The sequence below is a fragment of the Mus caroli genome, chromosome 6 (genome assembly GCF_900094665.2).
Source record: "Mus caroli chromosome 6, CAROLI_EIJ_v1.1, whole genome shotgun sequence".
NCBI classification, from domain to species: Eukaryota; Metazoa; Chordata; class Mammalia; order Rodentia; family Muridae; genus Mus; species Mus caroli.
In genome coordinates this window covers 146,381,132-146,406,874 of record NC_034575.1, presented here as the reverse complement: position 1 = coordinate 146,406,874, position 25,743 = coordinate 146,381,132, and the positions used below count along the sequence as shown (strand labels likewise).

Genomic DNA, 25,743 nt, shown 5'->3' with positions numbered 1-25,743 from the left:
CCCTTGGTCTTGCAAAGATCATATGCCCCAATACAGGGGAATGCCAGGGCCAGGAAGCGGGAGTGGGTGGGTTGGAGAGCAGGGTTGGGGGAGGGTATAAGGGACTTTTGGGATAGCGTTTGAATTGTAAATGAAGAAAATATCTAATAAAAAATTGTTAAAGAAAAAAAAGACTCTGCCATTTTAGTGTGTTATTTGTCTTCTGCTTAGTGAGATGTGAGCTCTAGGCTGTTTCTGCTGGCACTGTGGACTCTAACCCACCGGTACCAGTAAATGTAATTGTCTTATAAGTTGCTTTGGTCATAGTAGGCTTTTTTCTTCTTAGGGTGTCACTGTGTAGCCCTGGCTAGCCTGGAATTTGCTATGTAAATCAGGCTGGCCCTGAACTCGATGAGCTCTGCCTGCTTCTGCCTCCCAAGTGGTGGAATTAAAGACAGGAGCTGTGGCTCCGGTTCTCACAGCCATTGCAGTACATTGAGCTCCATAGAGACAGCGCCGGGGCAAGCGAGAGCCGGACGGGCACTGGGCGACTCTGTGCCTCGCGGAAGAAAATCAACTAAACATGGGCAAAGGAGATCGTAAGAAGCCGAGAGGCAAAATGTCCTCATATGCATTCTTTGTGCAAACCTGCTGGGAGGAACATAAGAAGAAGCACCCGGATGCTTCGGTCAGCTTCTCAGAGTTCTCCAAGAAGTGCTCAGAGAGGTAGAAGACCACATCTGCTAAAGAAAAGGGGAAATTTGAAGATATGGCAAAGGCTGACAAGGCTTGTTATGAAAGAGAAATAAAAACCTACACCCCCCCTCCAGAGAGGAGACCAAAAAGAATTTCAAGGACCCCAATGCACCCAAGAGGCCTCCTTCGGCCTTCTTCTTGTTGTGTTCTAAGTACCGCCCCCAAATCATAGGCGAGCATCCTGGCTTATCCATTGGTGATGTTGCAAAGAAACTAGGAGAGATGTGGAACAACACTGCAGCAGATGACAAGCAGCCCTATGAGAAGAAGGCTGCCAAGCTGAAGAAGTACGAGAAGGATATTGCTGCCTACAAAGCTAAAGGAAAACCTGATGCAGTGAAAAAGGGGGGTGGTCAAGGCTGAAAAGAGCAAGAAAAAGAAGGAAGAGGAAGATTAGGAGGAGGATGAAGAGGATGAGGAAGAAGAGGAAGATGACAAAGAAGATGAATAAGTTGGTTCTAGAACAGTTTTTTTCTTGTCTATAAAGCATTTAACTCCCTGTACACAACTCACTCCTTTTAAAGAAAAAAATTAAAATGTAAGGCTGTGTAAGATTTGTTTTTACACTGTACAGTGTCTTTTTTTTTGTTTAGTTAAAACACTACCAAATGTGTCTTTAGATAGCCCTGTCCTGGTGGTATTTTCAAAAGCCACTAACCTGGCCTGGCACAGTCTGGGGGTTGTAAATTGGCATGGAAATTTAAAGCAGGTTCTTGTTGGTGCACAGCACAAATTAGTTATATATGAGGACAGTAGTTTGGTGTTTTTTTTTCTTTTGGTTTTATTTTGGGGTTTTATTTTTTTTCCATCTTCAGTTGTCTCTGATGCAGCTTATACGAAGATAATTGTTGTTCTGTTAACTGAATACCACTATGTACTTGAAAAAAAAATTGTGGCTATTTTGTTGACATTCTGAATGCTTCTAAGTAAATACATTTTTTTTAATTAGAACAAACAAACAAACAAAAAAGACAGGAGCCACGGCATACAGTGAGTCATACATTTATCACAGCAATAGAAAAATAACTAATAGAATGATAACGTTGATTCCAAGTTTGAAAATAAGTCAAATTGCTGCTTTTTATTTGTACCTTTATGTACACATAGGACTAGGAATGGTTAAGGTAGAATTCAGAATGATGACTTCTAGGAGAGGGGCTGGAAGAGGCAGCGAGAGAAGATTCCAAGTATATGTAACTTTTAAATAAGGTTAGCATGTCAGGATTTGATAAATTCAGAACTAGTGGTGCATACATAATCTTGGCACGTGGGAGGCTGAGGTAGAAGGACCCAGAGTTTTAGGCCAGCTTGGTCTACACATAAGACACATAAAAAAGATTTGTTGAGTCTGTGATAGGAACAGTGAAAATGGACATCATCGTTTCTTCAGTCTGTTGTGTTCTATCAAAGCTATGTTTTCAAAAGTAAAAGAAAAGGGGGGAGTTGGATAAAAAAGACTCACACCATTCTTGCAGCCCGAGTTTAATGTAGGAATAAGATGCTCCCCCCCTTGTGGAAGGGCATTTGGCATTGGTTGTACTTCACTATAGCCTGAATTATAAAGCTAAAGATGTTTGAAATGTTCCAGGGTTCAGTTTTGCTGTAAACAGAAGAGTTCAGGGGAAATGGCATGTGTGTGTGTGTGTGTGTGTGTGTGTGTGTGTGTGTGCACGTGTGCCTGGGTGTTCAAGTGTGAGAAATGTGTACATTACTTCCACCACATAGCCAAAAGATCTTCCGTGTAAGGTATCACCCCATACTCTGTCAGAACAAAATGCCAAACACTTCACTGTTTCCAGCACTGAGTGAGAATTCCAGCAGGGCACATGGCATAGCTGTGTCTGCTCCATGCCGATAGGACCTCAGCTGGTACTCACAGCTGCTCATATTTGGGGACTGATTTGTGGGACTGACTTATATGTTGAACTTTCCTTCTTACTGAGTTGGTAGGGCTGAAGAGCCCAGGGGATTTTCCTTCTCATCTCTGAAGTGTGGGTTGTGGTGGCTGCAGCAGCCAAGACAGGCTGGGTATCTTTCCTTATTAGCCCAACTTCTTCAACCTGCTGGCTTGGGCTTCCTTCAAGTGTGGCTATCTCGGGATCATTGGATTTCTCACCTGGCATTCATCTCCCATCAGAGAACGAATTCCAGGAGGCAGAGAGTAGAAGCTGCTGGTCCCTTCCGATCTGAGTTTGGAACTAACAGTGAAACTTTGTGTTCTGTTGGTCAGATCTGACAGAGGGGCAGCCCATATCACTACAGGGAGCACAGAGCTCACTTGCCCGCAAGGGAGTCACTATAGGTTGGTATCCACCTTGCATTTTCAAGGACATGTGATCCCTCCAATAGCAAGATCCTTTAATGTAGCACAAACATTTCACAGTAGATAAGTAGCTCAGCCTCTACAGTCTCTGATCATGGCTTACATGGGAGACAGGGATGCCTACAGGTGAATGACATCAGCATGAGGGTCACACAGACTCAGCTCCAGATTCTGACCCCATTCCTCATTGCACATGTTGCTTTATGTTGTCTATTCATTTTTGTTAATTTAAAAATTATTTGAGGGGCTGGAGAGATGGCTCAGCGGTTAAGAGCACTGACTGCTCTTCCAAAGGTCCTGAGTTCAAATCCCAGTAACCACATAGTGGCGTACTCATATACATAAAATAATAGATAAAATAAAAATTATTTGATATTTATATATATTTATAGGGTTATTTTGATCATACTTACCCCTCACTATCTCTCTATTTCCCCAATCCCCCTTCACATTCCCAGAGAGAGAGAGAGAGAGAGAGAGAGAGAAAGAGAGAACGAATTCCAGGAGGCATATATATATATATATATATATATATATATCCACTGAGCCCATTACGTGCACAAATGTAGGGCCATCCACTGGAGCATGGGCAATCTACCAGTGACTGTATCCCTGAATAAAATGGACTTTTCATCTCTCAGCAGCCATTAGCTGCCAAATCTCCTCAGACAGGGTGGGGTCTGATAAGCCCCTACTCCATCCATGTTGGCGTGTTGATGGGCTTCCTCTTATGAAGGCAAGCATAGCTATTGTTGGTTCATGGGATGATTATTTTTTTGAAAAAATTTTATTAGATATTTTCTTTACTTACATTTCAAATGTTATCCCCTTTCCTGCTTTCCCCTCTGAAAACCCCCTATCTCATCCCCTCTGCTTCTATGAGGGTGTTCCCCCACCTACCCACCCACTCTCGATTCCCTCTTCTGGCATTCCCCTACACTGGGGCATTGAGCCTTCAAAGGACCAAGGGCCTCTCCTCCCACTGATGTCTGACAAGGTCATCCTCTGCTATATATGTGGCTGGAGCCATGTGTCACTTCATGTGTACTCTTTGGTTGGTGGTTTAGTCCCTGATTACAGAGCAATTGTGATTAAAAACTGCATGGTATTGGTACAGAGACAGGCAGGTAGATTAATGGAACAGAATTGAAGACCCAAAAATGAACCCACACACCGTTTGGCACTTGATCTTTGACAAAGGAGCTAAAACTATCCAGTAAAAAAAGATGGCATTTTCAAAAATGGTGTTGGTTCAACTGGAGGTCATTATGTAGAAGAATGCAAACTGATCCATTCTTATCTCCTTGTACAAAGCTCAAGTCCAAGTGGATCAAAGCCCTCCACATAAAACCAGATACACTAAAACTAATAGAAGAGAAAGTGGGGAAGAGCCTCGAATACATGGGCACAGGGGAAAAGTTCCTGACTAGAACACCAATGGTTTATGCTCTAAGATCAAGAATTGACAAATGGGACTTCATAAAATTGCAAAGCTTCTGCAAGGCAAAGGACACTGTCAATAGGACAAAACAGCAACCAACAGATTGGGAAAAGATCTTTACCAACCCTACATCTGATAAAGGGCTAATATCTATATCTATATCTATACAAAGAACTCAAGAAGTTAGTCTCTAGAGAACCAAATAACCCTATTAAAAATGGGGTACAGAGTTAAACAAAGAATTCTCAACTGAGGAATACTGAATGGCTTAGATGCACCTAAAGAAATGTTCAACTCTCTTAGTTATTACGGAAATGCAAATAAAAAAAACCCTGAGATTCCACCTCACACCAGTCAGAATGGCTAAGATAAAAAACTCAGGTGACAGCAGGTGCTGGTAAGGATGTGGAGAAAGAGGAACATTCCTCCATTGTTGGTGGGATTGCAAGCTGGTACAACCACTCTGGAAATCAGTCTGGTGGTCCTCAGAAAATTGGACATAGTATTACCTGAGGACCCAGCTATACCACTCCTGGGCATATATCCAAAAGATGCTCCAACACATAACAAGGACACATGCTCCACTGTGTTCATAGCAACCTTATTTATAATAACCAGAAGCTGAAAAGAACCAGATGTCCTTCAATAGAGGAATGGATACAGAAAATGTGGTACATTTACACAATGGAGTACTACTCAGCTATTAAAAACAATGAATTAATGAAATTCTTAGCCAAATGGATGGGACTAGAAAATATCATCTGTTTTGTGATGTAACCCAATTACAGAAGAACACACATAGTTGCACTCACTGATAAGTGGATATTAACTCCAAAGCTCAAGATACCCGGGATGATTATTTTTTNGATGTAACCCAATTACAGAAGAACACACATAGTTGCACTCACTGATAAGTGGATATTAACTCCAAAGCTCAAGATACCCGGGATGAATTCGCTCCTGCAAGTCATCTTCTGACCTCTGTGTGTGTGTGTGTGTGTGTGTGTGTGTGTGTGTGTGTGTGTGAGTGTGTGTGTGTGTGCGCACTTGTATGTGGGTATGTGCACATGGTATGAGCTCAGGTGCCTTTAGAAGCCAGTAGAGGGTTTCAAACCCCTTGTAGCTGGAGTGATGTGGGCTGCCTAATGTGGGAGCTTGGAACTGAACTGGTGTCCTCTGGAAGAGCAATACCTGCTCTGAACTGCTGGCCAGCTTTCTGACTGTTTATTCTTGATGCCTCAGTTTCTTCTTTTGTGAGATGGAAATAGACCCAGCCCCATTTGATTGATATGTCATAAGCTTGTGGTCAGGACTCAAGAATCACGATCTGCCAGTCTCCTTGTCATATATGTCTGACATTATATAACACCATGTGCGAACACTTCCATTAACAGTGTGATGTTTGTAACCAATTACACTGTTACTACTGGGGTATGTCTGCCTCCTCCATCAGACTAAGAGGTCTTTAATGGCAGGTGTATCCTGTTCTTGGATTTGTCCCTAATGTCCTGCAGAATGCTAGGCACAGAATACACATCAAAAGGAAATAAATGAATTAACAAACAGATGAATGAATATCCCCATATGTTAAGCTGTAGGGTATAAGAGCAAACTGTTTCAAAAGGCACAGAAGTTGGTGCTGGGAATTATGGGTTTTCTCAGTTACAGGACAGCAGTCTTGTTCCCCTACAGAACTTCTGCTAGCTTATTAGGAAGGTCAGGGAAGGGATATTCAGAGAACAAAAGAGCCAATTATCCTCTTTGAGAAAAAGCATGGCTCAACAGAGACAGGATGAAAAGGAGAGTGGAGCAGAAGTGTCTGCTGGAGGAATCCCAAGACCAGAGTGAGATGAGATAAAGAACAGCTCTGACAGCACACATCTGCAGACAGCTGTCAGGCCCCTTGGCCGTCAGTGAGGCAAAGCAGGAGGGTGTGGAGAGGTAGGAACAAGGTGGCACAAGCTAGAAGCAAGCCAGACACAAGAGGGGTTTACAGGCTGTTCAAATATGAGGTGGGATCTGTGCTCATATGAGTCAAGAGAAAGGGGCTTCCTGTCAGGATTTGTCCCCACCCCCCAGCTTTCAGGGCACCAACCTAGCCCTTGCAGTAACACCCCCCCCCACTTGACATGAACTTTGTGAGAGTGCTATGGGATCCTTGCACTGAATCATAGGGAGCTGTCAGAAAGGACAGCAGGAAGATGACCAGAATGTCTTCAGTTGTCCCAGCTTGTTGACACTCAGCAGCATACCTCTCATCTTCATATCAAGGACCACAAAGTCATAGAACATAAAAAAAAAAAAACTCAGATTTTTTTTTTAAAGGTAAAAAATGTTTTTGTCTGTCAAGGCAGAGAGTACATTCATCACAAAAAGAATGAGTTTTTAAAGTAGACAAGAACTTATAATTGCTGCCATTAAGAACTTCAATCTGCTTGTCAAATAGCTGCTATTTATGAGTTTAATAGAGAAAAAAAACCTCAGTGTGTGTTTAAACTCCTAAAACATCTCAGTTACTTTTCATGAGGCACCTACAGGCATGTATTGAATATGCAGAGGATTGGGGTATTTTTTTTTCCATGAAAATGGGTTTAAAAAACTGTTCTTTAATTTGAAGACCACAAATGACTAAAAGGTGTGGTTTGTGAAATTCCAATAGACAACCATTAATTTTTAGGAGAGAGCAAAGGTTGAAGAGGCAAAGAATAATAGGTTCCCTGCTGAGAATGGTCAGCTTAGGCAGTGAGGAAAACATACTGGAGGTAGAGGAAGCATGGATCCTCTCATCATTACAAAAACTTGATCAGTATGGTTATGATAAACAAAAGTATAACTTCCTATTGTTTCCTTACCAGATGAGAAATGTGAACTGATGTATGATTGATGGATTGATCGATTGATTGATGATTGATTGTGATAGGGTGTCATGCTTGTGCCACAGCATATATGTTGATGCCAGGGGACAACTTTTGGGATATGGTTTTCTCCTTCTACCTTGTTTCCCAGCAATGTCTCTCTTGTATTTTTACCATACTGCATGCTCCAGGCTGACTAATAGGCTTCCAAGTGATGTTCTGTTTTTCTCTCATCTCATATGTGAGTGCTGGGATTATAGATGCATGCCAGAGCATACATTTTTTTATGTGAATTCTGGGGAGCAGACTCTGGCCATGAGACTTGTGCAATCACAGCCTTTATCTGATGAAACATCTTGATGGCCATAAGGCTAAATCTTTAAAATGAGTGTGTGTGTTTCATTTTATCTTTTTTTTTTTTGTATAGTATTTGGACCAGAGGCCTCTCACCCTTTCATCTCAAAGTGCAGTTAGTGTTACCTTGATTCTTTTCTCCCTTTCCTGGCTTTGTGTGGCTACAAATGGCTTCTCTCACATCTTGCCTAAGAGAGTAGACTTCTTTGCTACTGTTATTTTGCTGCCTTGATTTCCAATCAACCAACAGCTGAGCCTGATGAGAAGTTTTCTGGCTATGTTACAAATAGAACCTTTTTTTTTTTCCTGGTAGGATCCAGCCTGAACCATGTCATCTGTGATCACTTTGCCCCAGGCTGCCTGTAGCTCCCATGCTCCCTCTCAGGGCACTAAGGTGAGATATCTATCAGTGTCCATGTCTGTGTGTCCAAGTATGTGCGTGTGTGTGCAGGTGTGTGTGTATGTGTTTTGTAACAATTGTTTCCAAGTTGTTATAGGCATGAATTTCCAACTGGAGTAAAAAAAAATCATTTTTAGGGTTTAATACTGATTTTAAAGCAGAAATGGATTGTGCTATAAAATCTGAGTGTTCAGTGGAGGAGTTCCATGGTTTTTCCTAAAAAAAAAAACGTATGCAATGTATATGTCCTCTTTGTCTTTTAGATCAGCACTTAAATTTGTAACATAAGTTTAAATTGAAATATTTTTATTTCACCATATACCACTGATATCTTAAAGTAAAACTTCACTGTCTCTGCTTTAAATGTACCCAGTGGAAGCTAAATCCACCAAGATATGAAACTCCACTGTCTTCATCCTCTCCATCCCTATTTATACAGACATAAAGAAGCTTGCATGTTCTTTTAAAAGATTTATTTCATTTCCATGTATGTATGTATGTATGTATGTATGTATGTATGTATGTATGTATGTGCATGTGACTGCAATTGTCCAAGGATGCCAGAAGAAGGCACTGGATCCCCTAGAGCTGTAGTTACCAGACATTGTGAGCCACATGATGTAGGTCCTGGCAACCAAATTAGAGTCCTCTGCAAGAACAGGTGAGTGTTCTTAACTACCCAGCCATATCTCCAGCTGTCTCTCTTAAAAAAAAAAAGTGTGCATGTGCGTATGTACGTATGTGTGCATGTGTACATGTGCATGTCTGTACACACGTGCATGCATGCATGTGTGTGCAGGTGTGCAGGTGTGTGTGGGCCTGTGTGTGTGCATATATCTGTGCACATTAGTGTGTGTGTGTGTGTCTGTGTGTGTGTGTGTGTGTATGTTTATACCCATGCATACAGATGAGGAGGCTAGAGGAACACACTGCATATTCTCTATTTTTGTCTTATCTCCTGAGACATGAATCTGGAGCTTGTCGTCATTGTTTTCTTTTTTTTTCTTAGAAAGCTCCAGAGATCTTCCTGTTTTTGTCCCTCAAGCCACAGTGCTGGGGTGGCAGGCACACATAGTCACACCTGGCTTTTATGTGGGTGCTGGGAATCGGAACTCAGGCCTCTTGCTTGCACTGGCTGAACTATCTCCCCAGCTAATGAGCCATCCTGCTAGCCCTAGAAGCTATCTTTTAAGTACCTAGGATATTTTACATTCTTTCTTTTTTCCTAAAACAAGTCAAGTATTTCTGTTCAGTTTCCCTTACAGCATTTTAGCTCACTGTGAATAACACTTAAAAACTCTTTTATTAATGTCTGTTTCCCAACATCATAAATATGTATATAAATTTGAGAATTTTAATCTCTCATAGCTGTCAGACTTTAAATGTCAAAAAATTAAGACTATCACTTCCTGTACTATTAGCACAGAGTTCATCAAATCACTCATACACATACATGCACACACACTAAATAGAGCTGATGTTTAGATATTAAATGCAGACATGCACCTTGGAGGTTGCTGCTTATGTCTGGATAGCTATTACCTGTTGCAGGTGGCATTATGTTTTTTCTTCATAGATTTTTACACTCAAAATGGAAGAATTATGACATAGAAAAGACTCCTCCTGATATGCTAGAACCCACAGTGATTTATTATCAGAAATTATTTTCAGTGTTATATCCCTGACCACTCAATTACTTGCTGAAAGCTAACAGCTGGAACTCACCTGACACAAAATGATTTATTACATTGAGTTATGGATTTGGTCCTTTCTTCCTTTCTTCCTTTCTTCCTTTCTTTCTTTCTTCCTTCCTTCCTTCCTTCCTTCCTTCCTTCCTTCCTTCCTTCCTTCCTTCCTTCTTTCCTTCCTTCTTTTTAATTTTTTTATATTTGTCTGTCTGTATGTTTGTGTGCACACATGTGTGTCTGTGTCTGAGGGAAGAGGCTAGAAGAGAGCATTAGATCCACTGAATCTGGAATTACAGGCAGCTAGTTGTGAGCCACCTGATTGATACAGTGCTGGCACTGAATGCACGTTCTTTCTGAGAGCACTCTTAATTGCTAAGCCATGTCTCTAGGCCACAGGTTATATCTTAGACGACCTCAGATGCAGTGTGCTGAGGTTTGGTCCCCAGGGTGGTGGTGTTAGGAGGTAGTAGAACCTTTAGGTGATGAGACCCAGTGGAACATTGTGCCATTGGAGTGTCCCTTGGAGGGGCAATTGGACTCTAAAACCTGCCTTCTCTCTCTCATTAGGGAGGCAGCTTTGATCCACCACACACTTGTCCATGATGTTCTTTCTTACCACATACAACCCTCTGACAGTAAAGCCAGCTGACAAGGCCGATCCCTCTGAAACTGGGAGTCAAAATAAATCTTTCCTCTTTTTAGTTGATTTTCCTAGATCATCCATCATAATGACAGAAAATAATATGTTGTTCCAGTGTTATTTCCTCTCTAAGATTTCAGGAAACATATAGACAGGCTTTACTTATCTAAGGAGTTTTTGCTGGCACTGTTATTCTCTTAAAGGCTTCTTGCTCAATCTAAGAAGTTAGAATCAGTTATTAATGGGAATGCCATAGTTTACTTATTAAACAGTACTTTAAGATAAATACTTTAAAATAAAATGGTTATGCTATGTATTTATATATAACATGAATATTTGCTTTAATATTTTATTAAAATGTTCAGGTTTAACTTATTCATTTTTTGAATGATTCTACCATTTGACCTATTTGACCCAAATCAATTTTATTTATGAAATAACAAATTGGACTTACTTGATATAATTTCATGTTTTTAATTCAAATGAGGCTATGAATTTTGTTCCTCTGAGAACTCATTCCTGGATTCAGGGCAATCAGACCCCAGGCAAAATACCAGATGCCCTATTTCTTTTTCCATGTGTGTGTGTGTGTTTATCCTGTGTACCTGTTATTATGGAGGTTCAAGACTGATGGCAAGAATCATCCTTGGTGGCTTTCCATGTTATTTAATGAGGCAGGGTCTCTCAATCAAACTCAGAGCTCATCTATATGGATAGTCTTGCTAGGCATCTTGTGGCTCTAGGAATTCTGTCTCTGCTTTCTGGCCCTGGGATTTCAGATGGACCACCATGCCTACCAGGCATTTATGTGGGTTCTAAGAATCCTCTCAGTTGTGGGGTGAACACTTTAACCACTGAACCATCTTCCCAGCCCTTAAATTATTTATTTATTGCCTATTCTTTAAGACTTGTTTTCTTGTAGCCCAGACTGGTCTCAAACTTGCTTTGTTATTGAGGATAACCTTGAAATCCTGATCTTCCTGCCTCAACCTCCCAAGTACCGGGATTACAGACATCACACCATCCACTGCTAAAAAAATAATAATAAATAAATCCTTGGATGTTATGCTTTCCCTGTTGGGAAAGGAGATTGGGGTGAAGACAGGATGTTTACTATGCATTTTGGGCCAACATTTTATAAGGCTTTGGTGACCTCTCTACTTCAAGTCATCATCTGCATGGATTTCCAGTCAGAGGAGTACATAGCCTCAGTAAAATTCTGGATTGGAATTATGATTTACGTTTGTAAAAAATCGTAGAGAAGAAGAACTGGAATGATGGGAGGGGTGGCTATGTGCCCATGAGTGTGTTCTCAGACAGATTATTTTAGAAAGGAGGGTAGGTGGGAATCAAACACAAGGGAACTGAATTTATTTTTAAATGCCTCCTCCCTTTTTCAAATATCACATTTGTTTTGTGTGCTCCCTGGGGAGTCTTTGTCTGACCTGAGGGATGCGGGGGTGGGGGTGGGTTCCACTCCAGCTGGCTTGGGTTGCCTACAATTACCAACAGCACAGTTCTGTTCAGTGCATCACCAGCAGGGGGCTGCAGAGCCAGAGAGCATCTGCATCAGAAGATAACATCGATATTTTTCTTTCCACAGATTAACTGGGCTTCATAGGCAATAATGTAGAGTAGAATTTGTGGGTCACCTTGTCACTCATCCTAATGTGAGGAATGCCAGGCTAGCTTTCATCCGTGCAAGTTTACATTATAAAGACTATGAATAAAAAGTAGGATAGGATAAGCTAAGATGTTAATTTGGAGCAGGAATAATGCATTGGCACACACAGGTGCTCATGTGTGCTTGCTGTTTTGAGCACCTTGGGGCATTAGCTTTCTCCAGTGAAGACTACAGCTCTTCATCTATCTTTCTGATGACAATGATGTTTAATAACTTCAGGGACCTGTTTGTTCATCCTGAGTGTTCAATGGCAGCAACTACTAGATCACCAAGGGAGAGTGTCAAGCAAACACATAATTTATTATTTATAAAAGATAAAATATTTTAGTGGCTTTTAAATTCTTGTTCACCAGCTATTGTTTGGATTCAAAGAAAGAAAGAAAAAAAATCGATTTAATTTGTGCTCATTTCTGGATTCCTTGGTGTGAATAGGACGTATAGGAAAAAAAAAAAACACACACACAGCACAGAACATCATTTTTAAGCCAGTCATGGTGGTGTGCTCCTGGAATTCCAGTACTTATGAGGTAAAGGTAGGTTAATCAGGAGTTCTAGGCCAGCTTCACTATATCATGAGTTTGAGGCCCACCTATGCTACATGCTACCCTGTATCATTACCACCACCACAACCAAGATAGAAACTAAAAAAGCTAGCTCATGATTCCTGAGGACAGCTTCATCACAGAATTACACAAGTTCACAAATCAGCACCACACAGAGAATCATATTGACTATGTAGAAATGGGGGCGATCTATGCTTGTCAAAAAAAAAACCCACTTAGTTTTCATAAAAAATCTGTCAAAACAATCGAGTCTGCACTACATATAGAGAAATTATAAATATCATTAGCATACCACAAGGGAAGCTGTGAAAAAATCCATCAGTTATAGATTAGTTACTCAATTAATTAGAAAAAAGTGAATTCCAACATCCAATCAGCCTATAATGGGTATGATTTTTATCCCAAGATTTTGATGAGATCACTGCAAATATAGTACAATTGTAGTTGAAGAAATTTTGGTGTTCTAGAAAAAGCCAGAAGACCTCTATACTTCAAAGGTTTTATTTTTTCTTTTTCTTTTTGTTTTTTTATAGATACAGGAACTACACATTGGTAGCAAGCTAGCACCACCCCATAAATCCAAGCAGCTCCTTGAGAGTCGTCTCTGCTAAACCTCTGACTCCTTTGCTGCCCATTCAGTCACCTGGTGTGTTTGCTCATAGAACTATCAAGTTAAGTGTACTTTAAAATCCCTGAGGGATCTTCCTTTCATAATGAGATTTGAACTAATTTTGACACAGACATGCTTGTATTTTATGCTTAATTTAGACAAGATTTGGGAAACCTTATGAAGTGCCAGATTCCTTAGGAAGGAAAATTGTACCAATATTGTTAGGATGGTTGGAGCTAATCTTCCTCGCTCAGCCTTGTGAACTGCCCTTTGACCTAGGACCCGAGAAAAGGATAAAGACTATAATAGCAAATTAGTAGAAAATGATTCAGTTTCTATTCTAGCCTGCTTGTTAAAGTGCTAGTGGAGGGAGATACAGTTTTGCTTCTGAACTCAGGCTATTAACAGGATAATTAGAAATTGTATCTGGTGATGACAAATGCAAATAAGTCTTTCTTTTTGATGGGTGATACTGATTCTTAAGTTATGCAAATTTAACATTTTAATGAGCAGAACTTTTATACTTAGCTTAAGTATAATAATGGCAGTGGGAAAAATTGTGAAGGTAAAAATGTTTTTGTTATTATCATTTGGAGGGGTGGTTATATTCCAGTGAAGTGTATTTGATATATATTTTAATTTGGGAATTAAAATTCTCAAAAAAAGGAGGAGATTTAAAAAAAGGGCAAACAATGTGGGCTTCTTGGCCCTGGAGCTCTGGGTTGTGTGCAATCTCTCGGTGCTGTTGTGTGATTTTTCATGGGTTTGTATCTTTCACCGATTTTCAGGTATGTTGCAATTCCACAGATTACAGAGAGCTGGGAGTTGTATAAGTAATTCTCATCCACAGAAATAAAATGAATTTTGTCTAGTAGAGAGTTATTACCATTCTTTGTGATACAGAGGTTTGTATATTCATTTTAGCATGCACAATCACTTTTAAATGAGGGTGTCTGTGTTCAGATTCTCCCTTGAATAATTTGTTGGCTGGGGAAATAAAGATGTAGATAGATTCTCATCAATTACTCTTAGAATATTTTGAGCTAGGAAGATGACTCAGTGGTAATGCATTTGCCTAGTATAAATAAGGCCTCAGGGTCAAGCTCCAGCACTGCTGTGTGTGTCTTTATATGTGTATGTGAGAGAAGGGGAGGAGGGAGAGAGATTGAGCAAGTGAGCAATGTATGTGTGAATAATCTGTTGACTGTGGTTGGAAAGATGGGTCTAGTGTTTAAGCATGAAGACTTTCGTGGCTGTGAATATTTGAGACTCATTGTATTGGAACACTATTGTTAAAGTTCCCTTGTCGACTCAAAGGGAAGTCAGCTATCAATGGCTCATTCCTTCAGTGCTTGACTATTTTTTTTTTTAATTTTTAATATTTTTATTACATATTTTCCTCAATTACATTTCCAATGCTATCCCAAAAGTCCCCCATAGCGCCCCCCACTTCCCTACCCACCCATTCCCATTCTTTTGGCCCTGGCATTCCCCTATATTGGGGCATATAAAGTTTGCAAGTCCAATGGGCCTCTCTTTCCAGTGATGGCCGACTAGGCCATCTTTCGATACATATGCAGCTAGAGACAAGAGCTCCGGGGTTCTGGTTAGTACATCATGTTGTTCCAACAATAGGGTTGCAGATCCCTTTAGCTCCTTGGGTACTTTCTCTAGCTTCTCCATTGGGAGCCCTGTGATACATCCAATAGCTGACTGTGAGCATCCACTCCTGTGTTTGCTCAGTGCTTGACTATTATCTTAACATTTCCCATCTAAGTATCAAAAAGGGTAGAATTAATTAAATGTGGTGGTGCACACCCAGAAAGCTGAGGGAGGAGGATTGCCCTGAATTGGAGGCCAGCTTGGGCTACAGTGTGAGTTCTAGGTCATATAGGGCCACAGAGTGAAGTGGAAACTTAAGGGTTCTTTGGAAAGTCGATTGGATGATGTTTTGCTGGGACAAACACATGAAGTAACATTTCTTTAAAGTGGACACAGGTGTGAAAGGCTAAGGCAGACTAGTGAAGGAATGTTTCCCTGAAGCAGACACAGGAAAGAGGATGTTCTGCTAAAGCAAGCATGTGAAAGGCCAAGTGATGAAAGATTCTTTGCTAATGACACACATGTATTGGTTCGCCTTACACTATGTAGTTGAGCTGCATTTGTGGGGGCACCATAAAGAGAAACGCACCAAAAAACTTCTGGTGGTGTACTGCAGTTTGTTGTAGCTTTCAAGGTTTGGGGCTGAATCAAGACCTGTGCTGAGGCAAGGCACGTGGAGGACATGTGATGTTTGGAGGGTATAAATAGAGTTCCACAGAGTGACAGAGACTGAGCTTGGCTTTCTGGCACAGCTAGCTGTGCAATACTAGTGGATCTCTCTAATCTTTGCTTCCCTGAGAGAGGGACAGCTGAGAACTTCTGGTGTCTCTGTTGGTCCCTCTTGCTGACTTAAGCTGAGGCTGACTGAGGCTGAGGCCTGGCTGTCTCTGCTAGGTTGTGTCACTGCAGTTACTAACACAACTCTACTGAACTGGACTGCTGGTGTATCTGTGAGGTGTTTTCGAGTGTATTGAGCTGGCACTGCCAGTTAACCTGTGAACTGAACAGCTGATTTCCAGACAACACAGACAGGAGTTGCTCCAAAGAACCGTTCTAAGAAGGTCCACTCCCCCAACCCCTCCCGTATTCTTTCTTTTCCACTACCTCTGGTGGGTGGTGGATTACAAGGAAGGTTAAAATGTTTAAGAACCATCATTAAAAATGGGATTTGAAAAAAATTAAAGTTACAACAGAGTGAGACTTTGTCTCAAAAAACCAAGAGCAAGCAAGCAAACAAATACAACGGTTACTGAGTGTGTAAACTAAAGGAATTATGATGTAAGAATTATGAATGTGACCCCACTGAATCCATAATGGGGTTAGGGAGGCCTAGAGAAAAACCATCTTTCTAATAATGTCCCCAAGTGGTCTCTTCTGACTCAACAGATCTGGAAAGTTAATGTTTCATCTGTCAGATCCTTTAGGGAAGAGACTCCTGATGGAATTGGCTGTTAATTTAATGTCTATCAGAAACTAAATTTAATAGCCCACAAGATAAAATGACTTTCCAACATGGAAGCATATGTTAGAAAAGAAACTGGCATGGTGAGTATGTGAACAGAGATCAGAGTAGAGCTCCTTCCCCTTCTACATGGAACAAAAGTGATGGGGGAGGGGGGGGGTCTGGGTTTCTCCAGCTTCCTCTTTCTCACATTCTTAGGAGGATGTAAGCATTATAACTTACGTCATACATATTAGGTATTAATTTTAGAAATTTTCTATGTGAAGATTCATTTATGTACTTATACTAATTTGATTTTCTGCTGCTATCATAAGCATGACAACCAAAAGCAACCTGGGAGACACAAGGGTCTATCTGACTTACAGGTTACAATTCATCATGATGGAAAGTCAGGGTGTGAAATCAAAGCTGGAGCCCAAGGTAGGAACAGAAGCAGAGACCATGGAAGAATGCTGTCTACTGTTTGGCTCTCCATGGTTTGATCAGCTTCCTTTCTTATATTGTATACTGTCCATGCCCACCTGCCTGAGGATAGCACTGCTCACAGTGGGCCGGGCCTATTACATCCATTAGCATTCAAGAAAATGTTCCTTAGACATGCCCACAAGCCAATCTGATAGAGGTGTGTCTAGGTTTGTGTCAAGTTGACAAAAATTGACCAGAATAGTACCTTTTTTTTTACCATCTAGAAAAACTTGACTTTCTTTAGTGGGTATCAGTATAGGTCTTGGCTATAGCTAGGTAACTTTTAACCTGGCTTGAAATGGTAGCTTGAGTTTTCTGTCAGCTGTGGTAGCTACTATACCTTGAACGTTCAGAGTACCTTTCCTCCATGGTTTACCCTTCTTGACCTGCAAAAATATCAGATTCCCAGTGCTCACAACAACAGGAACATAGCAGGCATGATCTATCTCAGTTTATTTTTGGAAAAGACTGTTTATCAGTATTTTCAATAAATTAGTATCTCAATGAGAAGAATATTTTCACATAGCAAGAATATTCACTCTCTATTCATTGACCTCTTAACCTTATTCATCTCAAATTTAAAAAGAAATCTTAAAACATTTTGAAGCTAGGTGCAGAGATGCATACCCGTATCCCAGAGCTTGGGAGTTGGAAGCAGGAAGATCAGAAATTCCAACCAGCCTTGGTTACATCGTGAATTTGAGGTCAGCCTGGGCTACATGAAACCCAGCCTCAGTAGACACACAAACAAACCCTTCTGTCTTCTAAGGAAGCCATTTCTGTAGTAAAGGCTCTGTTTCTCTCATCTGGTAGCATGTGATTCTGGTCACATGGGTCCCACTTTGGAAAGTTTGATTTTACTAATAATCATTGTGAATAAAAAAGCACTTTCTGACTGAAAATAAGATGTGAAATTCTTTAAGTGTGTAGATGATGAACTCAAAACTTCTCAGCAGCATGCATGTGTGTGTGTGTGTGTGTGTGTGTGTGTACTCAAACACATGTGCATGTATGTTGGGGTTCATACACTTGGTGAGGCCAGAACAGGGCATCAGATCCCCTGGATCAGAAGTTACTGTGTGGATGCTGGGGATCAAACTTGGGTCCTCTACAAAAGCAGCAAGTACAGCTAAGCCATCTTTCCAGCCCCCACGTTGCCCTTTAAGAACAATGTATTAAGCAATCTGTTACTTACATGGTTTAGCTAATCCATTTAAAACAGCAACCAATGCTTAGTCATAAAAAGATAGCTGGAGTGAATTCCACATGCAGGCATGAAATTCTCGTTTCTGGTGTTTTCTGTCTGTGCTCAGTGCCTTACAGGAATAGAATATATGTAGGCACATCATTGCAGAATTAGAAGAAAGTTTACATTTATTGGCAGGAAAGCAGAAAAAGTAGCTTCAACAACCTGGAAGACCAAATTTAATATAATTAGTTTAGGTTTTTGTTTTTAATATTTACTTGCTATGTTCTTTGATGAAATCTAAAGTGTTGGGTCACTTTCCAACAGTTTAATTTCTCTCCCCCTCCCTCTCTCCTCTCCCCTTCCCTTTCCCCCTCTCTCCCTCTCCCTTTCTCCCTCTTCCTTTCTCTCTCTTTCTTTCTCTGTATGTGTGTGTATGTGTGTGTGCGTGCACACATGTCTGTGTGCAGGAAAAGTTCAGTATTAGATTCCTCCTCCCCCCCCTTTTCTTGAGATAGGGTCTCTCACTGATTTGGCAAGACTGAACATCCAGCAAGCTCCCAAACTCATGGCCTCCCAAGCACTGGGGTGACGGACACATTCCCCCATATACAGCTCTGTATGTGGGTGCTGGGGTTCTGAACCCAAGTTCTCATGTTTGTACAGAAAGCTTTTAACCTACTGAGCCATCTCTCCAACCCTAAACAGTTCATTTTTAAATTTTTGCTTTAGAGATTTCATGGGCATTTATAGCTGCTGTGTAAAATATATCTGAAACAATGTAGTTGAAGTTATTTTCTTTGCTTTGAATTGGAAATTGCATTCAGAAAAACAACAGGCTGTTACCTGATACGCATTTGTGAAAACACTCAACATACCTGAACTTAAAAGGAGCCAGTCTGGCTAAGACTCTGGGATAGCCCTGGGTTTTCTGTTTTTTTTTTTTTTTTTGTTTGTTTGTTTGTTTTCAGTTAGGTTGTCAGTGTTGTCTTCTGGACAAGACATTCAATTCAGATGTTAGTTGAGATCTAGTGGGGGAAATAAACAGGATGATTGATTTATTTATGTGTTTGTTATTGTCTTTTTTTATGGTACTAGAGATCAAACCCAGGGATTTGTGTGTGCTAGGCAAGCATTCTACCATGAATAGACAGGACCGTGTGACAGCCTGTCACTGCAGAGAAGGCTGTAGTGATCCTGGGTTTATAGACTTCAATCTTCACAGAGAAAATAGTATATATGAAGCTTCATCTGCTTGTTCCAGTGCTATGCCTTGATCCTCTCCTTTGAGCACATGAATTCACACACACACACACACACACACACACACACACACACACACACTTTCTAGAAAGTTCCCTTAAAACGGTGTTCTTGTCACTTTGGCTGGAGCAGGGGTGAACAGGAAGGCTACTACTTCCAGGATCAAAGACTGCTGTTTGCTGGGACCCTATCATTAGCCTCTGCATTATGCTAAACGCTCCCAGTCTTGCAGAGGTTTCCACCCTGTGGAAGCTGATGGGTGACCTGACAGGACCTTCCAAGCTTGGCCTGCTGTAATGTGGGCTCAGGTCCTGGAAACAATAAAAGTGCAATTTTCCAAGACATTTACCGGTGGAAGAGCCAAGAACATAAAAGCCCATTCTGTTAGCCTCCCCCAAGCCTCTCCTCTTCTTTTAGTCTCAGACAGGGGTGGGGCTGTATCCTGTCAGGTTAATTAAGGGTGATGTAAAATGTAACCTCAGCAGCTGCTGGCTGCTGCAATTGCTGGACACAAATCTATTGATATCAGATAAGCGGGACTGAACCAGGAGAACCTGGACCTCGGCAAGTCCCTGAGAGTGGCCCAGAGCACAGCACCAGTCTCAGAGAGGTGCTCCTGAAAAGGCTCTTTCTGTCTCAAAGAACAGGAAGGGTGTGTGTCCTGGACCCAAGGTCTCTAGGGAGCTTGAGGGAAAGAGGCCTGGACTTAGAGGATGGGAAGGCCTTCAGTATTATCTTGGCTTTCCAGGTTGGTGTGGAGCAACCATTGGTGAACCTCAGCCTAGCTCAACCCATCCATGGTGCACTGGACACTTCTCATTTAGTGTGTATGGAACTGTCACTGGTATACACCTGTGCTGTTTCTTCTTGACTAACAGCAATTATGTAACACTTCACTTCCTAGTCCATCCTGTCTACCCTTGTGCTCTGTGGATGTCTGGAGGCAACAGAGAAGTCATGTATTTCAATGATGTTTCAGATCATTCAGATGCTTAAAGAGTAGAACAGGGGCTGGAGATATGGCTCAGAGGTTAAGAACACTGACTGCTCTTCCAGAGGTCCTGAGTTCAATTTCCAGCAACCACATGGTGGCTCACAACCATCTCTAATGGGATCTGATGATCTCTTCGGGTGTGTCTGAAGACAGCTACAGTGTACTCACATACATAGAATATAGAAATCTTAAAAAAAAAAGAGTAGAGAAAATCTCACAACCATTCCTTTAAGGGTTTCAAAACTGTAAGCCCTAAACTTGGGTAAAGATATGTGTCCACCTGGCTGATGGCTTAGTGAAGAAAGTCTCTATGGGATGATGGGGCATTGTGACAACTAAGACTGTGACAACTAAACCTATGTCTTACACTGAGGATGGTTAGTTCATTCTCCCAGAGGGGATGGAGGAGGCCTTGCTGTGCAGCAGGGTTAGGACATTAGGCTTCACCTCTGCTTCTTGACAGCAGAAGCAACATGGCTGACTGTCTCATGCTCCTGCTGCCAAGATGGATTGTATCTTCTCAGAATGTAAGTCAACCTTCCTTAAACTGCTTTCTGTCAGTATTTTGTCGCAGCAGTAAGAAAGATGAACAATATGCTTTTAAAGACTAGAGCTTAGGTGGAGTTCTGATTGTGTAGTCAATGAGGCTGCATTCCCTCGTCTGGGACTAAATAGGATATACTAAGATATACCTACTCCCAGTCTGTCACTAAAGACCTATACGATTCGTAACCTGAGAAACACCTTTTTACTCAAATTAAGATGAGCATGGCTCCTGTGAAAACAAGAGTAGGCCTACTGTCTAACACCAGATGCACTGGCAGCTCAGGTGTCATGGAGGTGTTTTCTCTTAGACTGAGCAATTTTCTGTAGCGTCAGGTGTACTGTTAAATATAGATCAGCTTTCTTGAGTTAAAAAGAGAAATGGAGGGGAAAAAAAAAGTACAGGTAAGTGGAATAGCATTAGCATATACAAGCTATCAGATGTATGTACTACCATGCTGGAAAATGTGTGCCTCTCTGGTTTGAGGATTGAGATTTCCTTAGTGTCTGACTGGAGTGCTGTGTTCTATATCCCACTGCCAAATGAATTGTGGGAAGAAAAGGAGAGACAGGCAGGGTACCATGTCCAACTGTCCATGGTTGTGATTTGAAATGCCCCTGAGAGGTGTATGACAGGGGCTTGGTTCAGTTGTGATGTGAAGGGCTTTGGGGAAGTGATTGATTGAGTCATGAAGGTTTTGGCTTATCAGCTCATGGATTTACAAAGGGTTTGTAATCTGATGGCACTACTGGTAGACTGGTGGGACTGTATTTTGTCCCTTGCTCCCTCCTACCCTCATCACTCCCTCTCCCCCTCCCTCCCTCCTTTCCTTAGCTTCCTGACTGCTAGGAGGGACAAAGGAGGCAACTCCCCATCACCTGTTCTCTCTTTGTTCTGCCTTGCCTCAGGCCCAAAGCAAAGGAAATGATTGCTTGTGGACCGAGACCTCTGAACCCTGAACCAAAATAACTTTTCCTCTTTTAAGAAGCTTTACCTAGGTGCTGTCACATTAATGAACACTGATTAACAGATCAAGTGATAAATAGTTCTGTGTGTTTGGAATCCAGAGTTGGGGGTAGAGTGGGGAAGCTCAGCCAATGTAAGTCTGATCCAGGCTCAGAGCCACTGAGAAGGCCCATGGTTTTGACAGTAAGATGGGTTTTTAATATTGCTCACTTGAGAAAATCAGGGATCTTTGTTGACTCAGAGAGCAACATTCCAGTCACTTGCTGAGAGAATCCTGAGGGATAATGTCTGGTCTTTTATTAGGTCTATCATCTAGATGATCAATTTAGGTCAAACTCATGATCAATTTATTTGTGACAGTCACTTTATAAATCCATTTATTATTAGAATTCTAGTTAACATCGTTCCCTAGGGGAAACTAGTTGTTAGTCAAGTATATGGCACTTATTAGGCAGAATTTTGAGGTGTGCACAGTGTGGAATATTTCCCTGTGATGCTGTCTTTAGCTAGAAAGAGTTCAATTTTGCAATGTTGTGAGTTGGGTAATTATCAGAGACAATATTGTATTTTAAAAAGTTAATAGTTACTATACTGTGTGCAAAATCCTAGAAGTTGATTACAAAAGCACTTGGTGATAAATATCTGTGTGTTTTAAGGGCAACATTTGCATTGAGAATCACATCTCTGTTTTGCATTTATAGTAAGTGAATAAATCTGCTATTGCAAATTCTTAAGACAATTGCAGGGAGACAAGACAAGTTGAGTCGTTAATCACATTGTGAAGCTAAACACAGCCAAAAAAAGAATTAAAATGAAGCTCAGTGGACCAAAATAACACATACTGGAAAACATAAAACCTGCCCAGTGAATTACTAGATTTTAGTAGTTTGTCCTTCTGGCCTCCATTCTGACCTAGAATAGAAAGCAACAATGTAGGAAATAGAAGTCTATTCTGAGGATAAATGGATTCAGAATGGAGAAAGTGTATTTTATGCGTTGAAATTGTTTTGAAAATTAAGACAAAATTATCATTCACTTGGTGTAGGCACAGTATTCTGTTATAAAAAGAAAGCTTAAGAATTGGGTCTTTGACTGAATGAAAGCAACATTTTTACCCCTGAGAATATGTGAAATATAACAGAAAGAGCTAGGTGTGGCATGATTTATCAGAATAACAGGATATCGGGTAATTGTCACCAGAGAGCTCAGCCTGATGGAAACATATTCTTCCTGTTGCTAGGAGGAACCTGCAGTGACACATTTGGGACTTAGAAGCACACAGACACAGAGATGCTCAGCAAGGTCTGAGCTGTGTTGCTACATCTCTAATTCCTTTGAAATCCCAGACAATTGAGGCTCTAGAGGAATAACCACAGCAGGCCTTTCTGCTTTCATTCTTGTCATTCTTGACTTCTTTTTTTTTTTTTTTTTCTCTTGCATTCTTCCTCTTCTTGGTAAGAGCCTTAGGCTCATTACTGCTTTTTACATGCTTCAGTGCTGGTAAATATTTTAACTCAATACACGCTAAGGTCTCAACACAAGCTGTGTGTTACTACTACATTTTTCCTGGCCATGCTTGGAATCATCAGTCTGGTGTGGTGTTGAATTCCTGTAAGCCTAGCACTTGAGAAGCTGAGCTAGAAGCATCCAAGTTGAAGGCCAACTTGAGCTGCACACCAAGACCTTGTTTCATAAAAAGAGAACAGTTTCATCCATTTGCCTGCAAATTTCATGATGTCATTGTTTTTAACAGCTGAGTGATACTCCATTGTGTAAATGTACCACATTTTCTTTACAAGTTCTTCTATTGAGGGACATCTTTGTTGTTTACAGCTTCTGGCTATTATGAATAAAGCTGCTATGAACATAGTTGAGCAAATGTCCTTTAGGTAGGTAGCTAGGAGTGATATGCCCGGGTCTTGAGGTAAAGCAATTCCCAGTTTTCTGAGAAACCACCATATTGTAGCTTGTTCTTCTTGTAGGACTGCTAATAGTGGAAGCAGGGGCTGTCTCTGACTCTTTTGCTGGCTTTTGGGACCTCTTTCCTCATACTGGGTTGCCTTGTTCAGCTTTGATATGAGGTGCCTGGTCTTACTGCAACTTGATATACCATGTTTGGTTGATATCCATTGGTTGCTTGCCTGTCCTTTTCTGAAAGAGATGGAGGAGGAATGGTTTGGAGGGGGTGGGGGAAGGACTTATAGAAGAAGCAGGAGGGGAAACTGTGGTTGGGATGTAAAAAGTAATAAAATAAAAAGAGAACAGAATCCTTAAGTCTCAGAGGAAACAGAGTTCTTCATAAATGTTCTGTTATCCTGTCATGGATTTTGGCCTGGGATGAGGCAGGTAGGATCAGAACTAGAACCTAGATTTCCCAACTCCAAGGTCAGCATTGTCTCTTTGATCTAGACCACAGACCTTTCCCCTATGTATCAACTTGAGAATTGTGAGAATCCTTTTGGAGAGCTATCTGCTCAGCATCAGGCCTCACCCCACGTGCATGCCTCTACTGAGGTCATACGGATGTTTCATGTTATAGATTAGATTCAAGGGATTTATGTGCTAAAGCCTTTCAGTTCGTATCCACTATCTAATGGGAAAGATTAAAGCAACCTAAATGAGCCATATTTTATTTAATACACATCTAACCAGCCACATTTTCTAGCCATGATTTATTAGCTCTTGGGCCCGACCTACTCTGTGGAGGTAGTGAGCCCTCTGGGGCTGCAGTAGAATGGTTAGGGTGCTTATGACTAGACTCAAGGGTCTGTTTGGATGTTTCCTGGTACCATTTACTGAGCCCAGAAAGGGAATCCTTGCATTTTCTCATTAATAATCCTCACAACCCACATTAGACACAGTTTCCCATTTATAGGGAGACATCCATCTCTTTCTTTTTCTTTCCTGCCTTCTCTCCTCCCCCTCCTCGTCCTTGTCCTCGTCCTCGTTCTCCCCCTCCTCCTTGTTTTTTTGAGACAGTGTTTCATACTGTATAACATGTATAACTCATTATATAATTCAGGCTAGTCTTGATCTTGTGGCAATCTTCCAACCTCAGCCTCCTGAGTGCTGAGATTATATGTGTCAATGTCTGTGGCAGTGGAGGGACCAGTCTTAATCACTTAGATTCTTTCACTCAGTGGTGTAATCTTTAAGATAAGATGAGGAAGAGGGAGGAGGAAGGGCAGGGGAAGAGGCGGAATAGAGAGGAGAACTTGGAAGGAGGGGAGGAAATATGGAGAATTTAGGAGAAGAAAAGAAAGGTACACAGAGAAAGAGGAGAGAAATGGAGAGAGGAAGAGGGAGAGGAGGATGGGAGATTTTTCTAGGGCTCTGTATTAAATTAATCCTGCACAATATATTCTTTGTTTCATATAAACTACGGGCACCTCCCAAGAGGCACACTTGGGACAGGAGGATGTTCGTGGTTGCCCTGCTTGCCACCTCTAACAGGGAAGTAAACTCATTCACAGTGGCCATCTTGGGAAGCATGTAGAGCTTGGCTTGTCATAAAAATGTTAAGGTATTGTCTGTTGTCTTAGTTAGGGTTTCACTGCTGTGAGCAGCCACCATGACCAAGGCGAGTCTTATAAGGACGACACTTAATTGGGGCTGGCTTACAGGTTCAGAGGTTCAGTCCATTATCATCAAGGCAGGAACATGGCAGCACCCAGGTAGGCTGAACTGAGAGTTCTACATCTTCATCTGAAGGCTGCTAAGCAGAATAATGACTTCCAGGCAGCTAGGGTGAGGGTCTTAAAGCCCACATCCACAGTGACACACCTACTCCAACAACAAGGCCATACCTCCTAATAGTGCCACTCCCTGGGCCAAGCATATACAAACCATCACACCTATGGTTGCGTTTTCTTACTTCCCTCACTCCATTTCTCATTCAGTATCTGGCTTTAATCATTTTTCTTTCACTTTTCCTCATCTCATCTCTCTCTTTTTTTTTGGGGGGGGGG

The 25,743-nt window shown here is 41.3% G+C and overlaps 1 long non-coding RNA gene and 1 pseudogene across 1 annotated transcript in view; both read left to right on the top strand.

Moving 5' to 3' along the window:
• Window positions 1–562: 562 nt before the first annotated feature.
• On the top strand, window positions 563–1,186 carry LOC110296976 (annotated as a pseudogene).
• A 19,465-nt stretch (window positions 1,187–20,651) lies between these two features.
• The window catches only part of LOC110295845, a 17,920-nt gene continuing 12,828 nt past the window's right edge, over window positions 20,652–25,743 (top strand). Inside the window, exon 1 of the long non-coding RNA XR_002378113.1 lies at window positions 20,652–21,213. This is a non-coding gene — a long non-coding RNA (uncharacterized LOC110295845). The remainder of the gene's footprint in view (window positions 21,214–25,743) is intronic.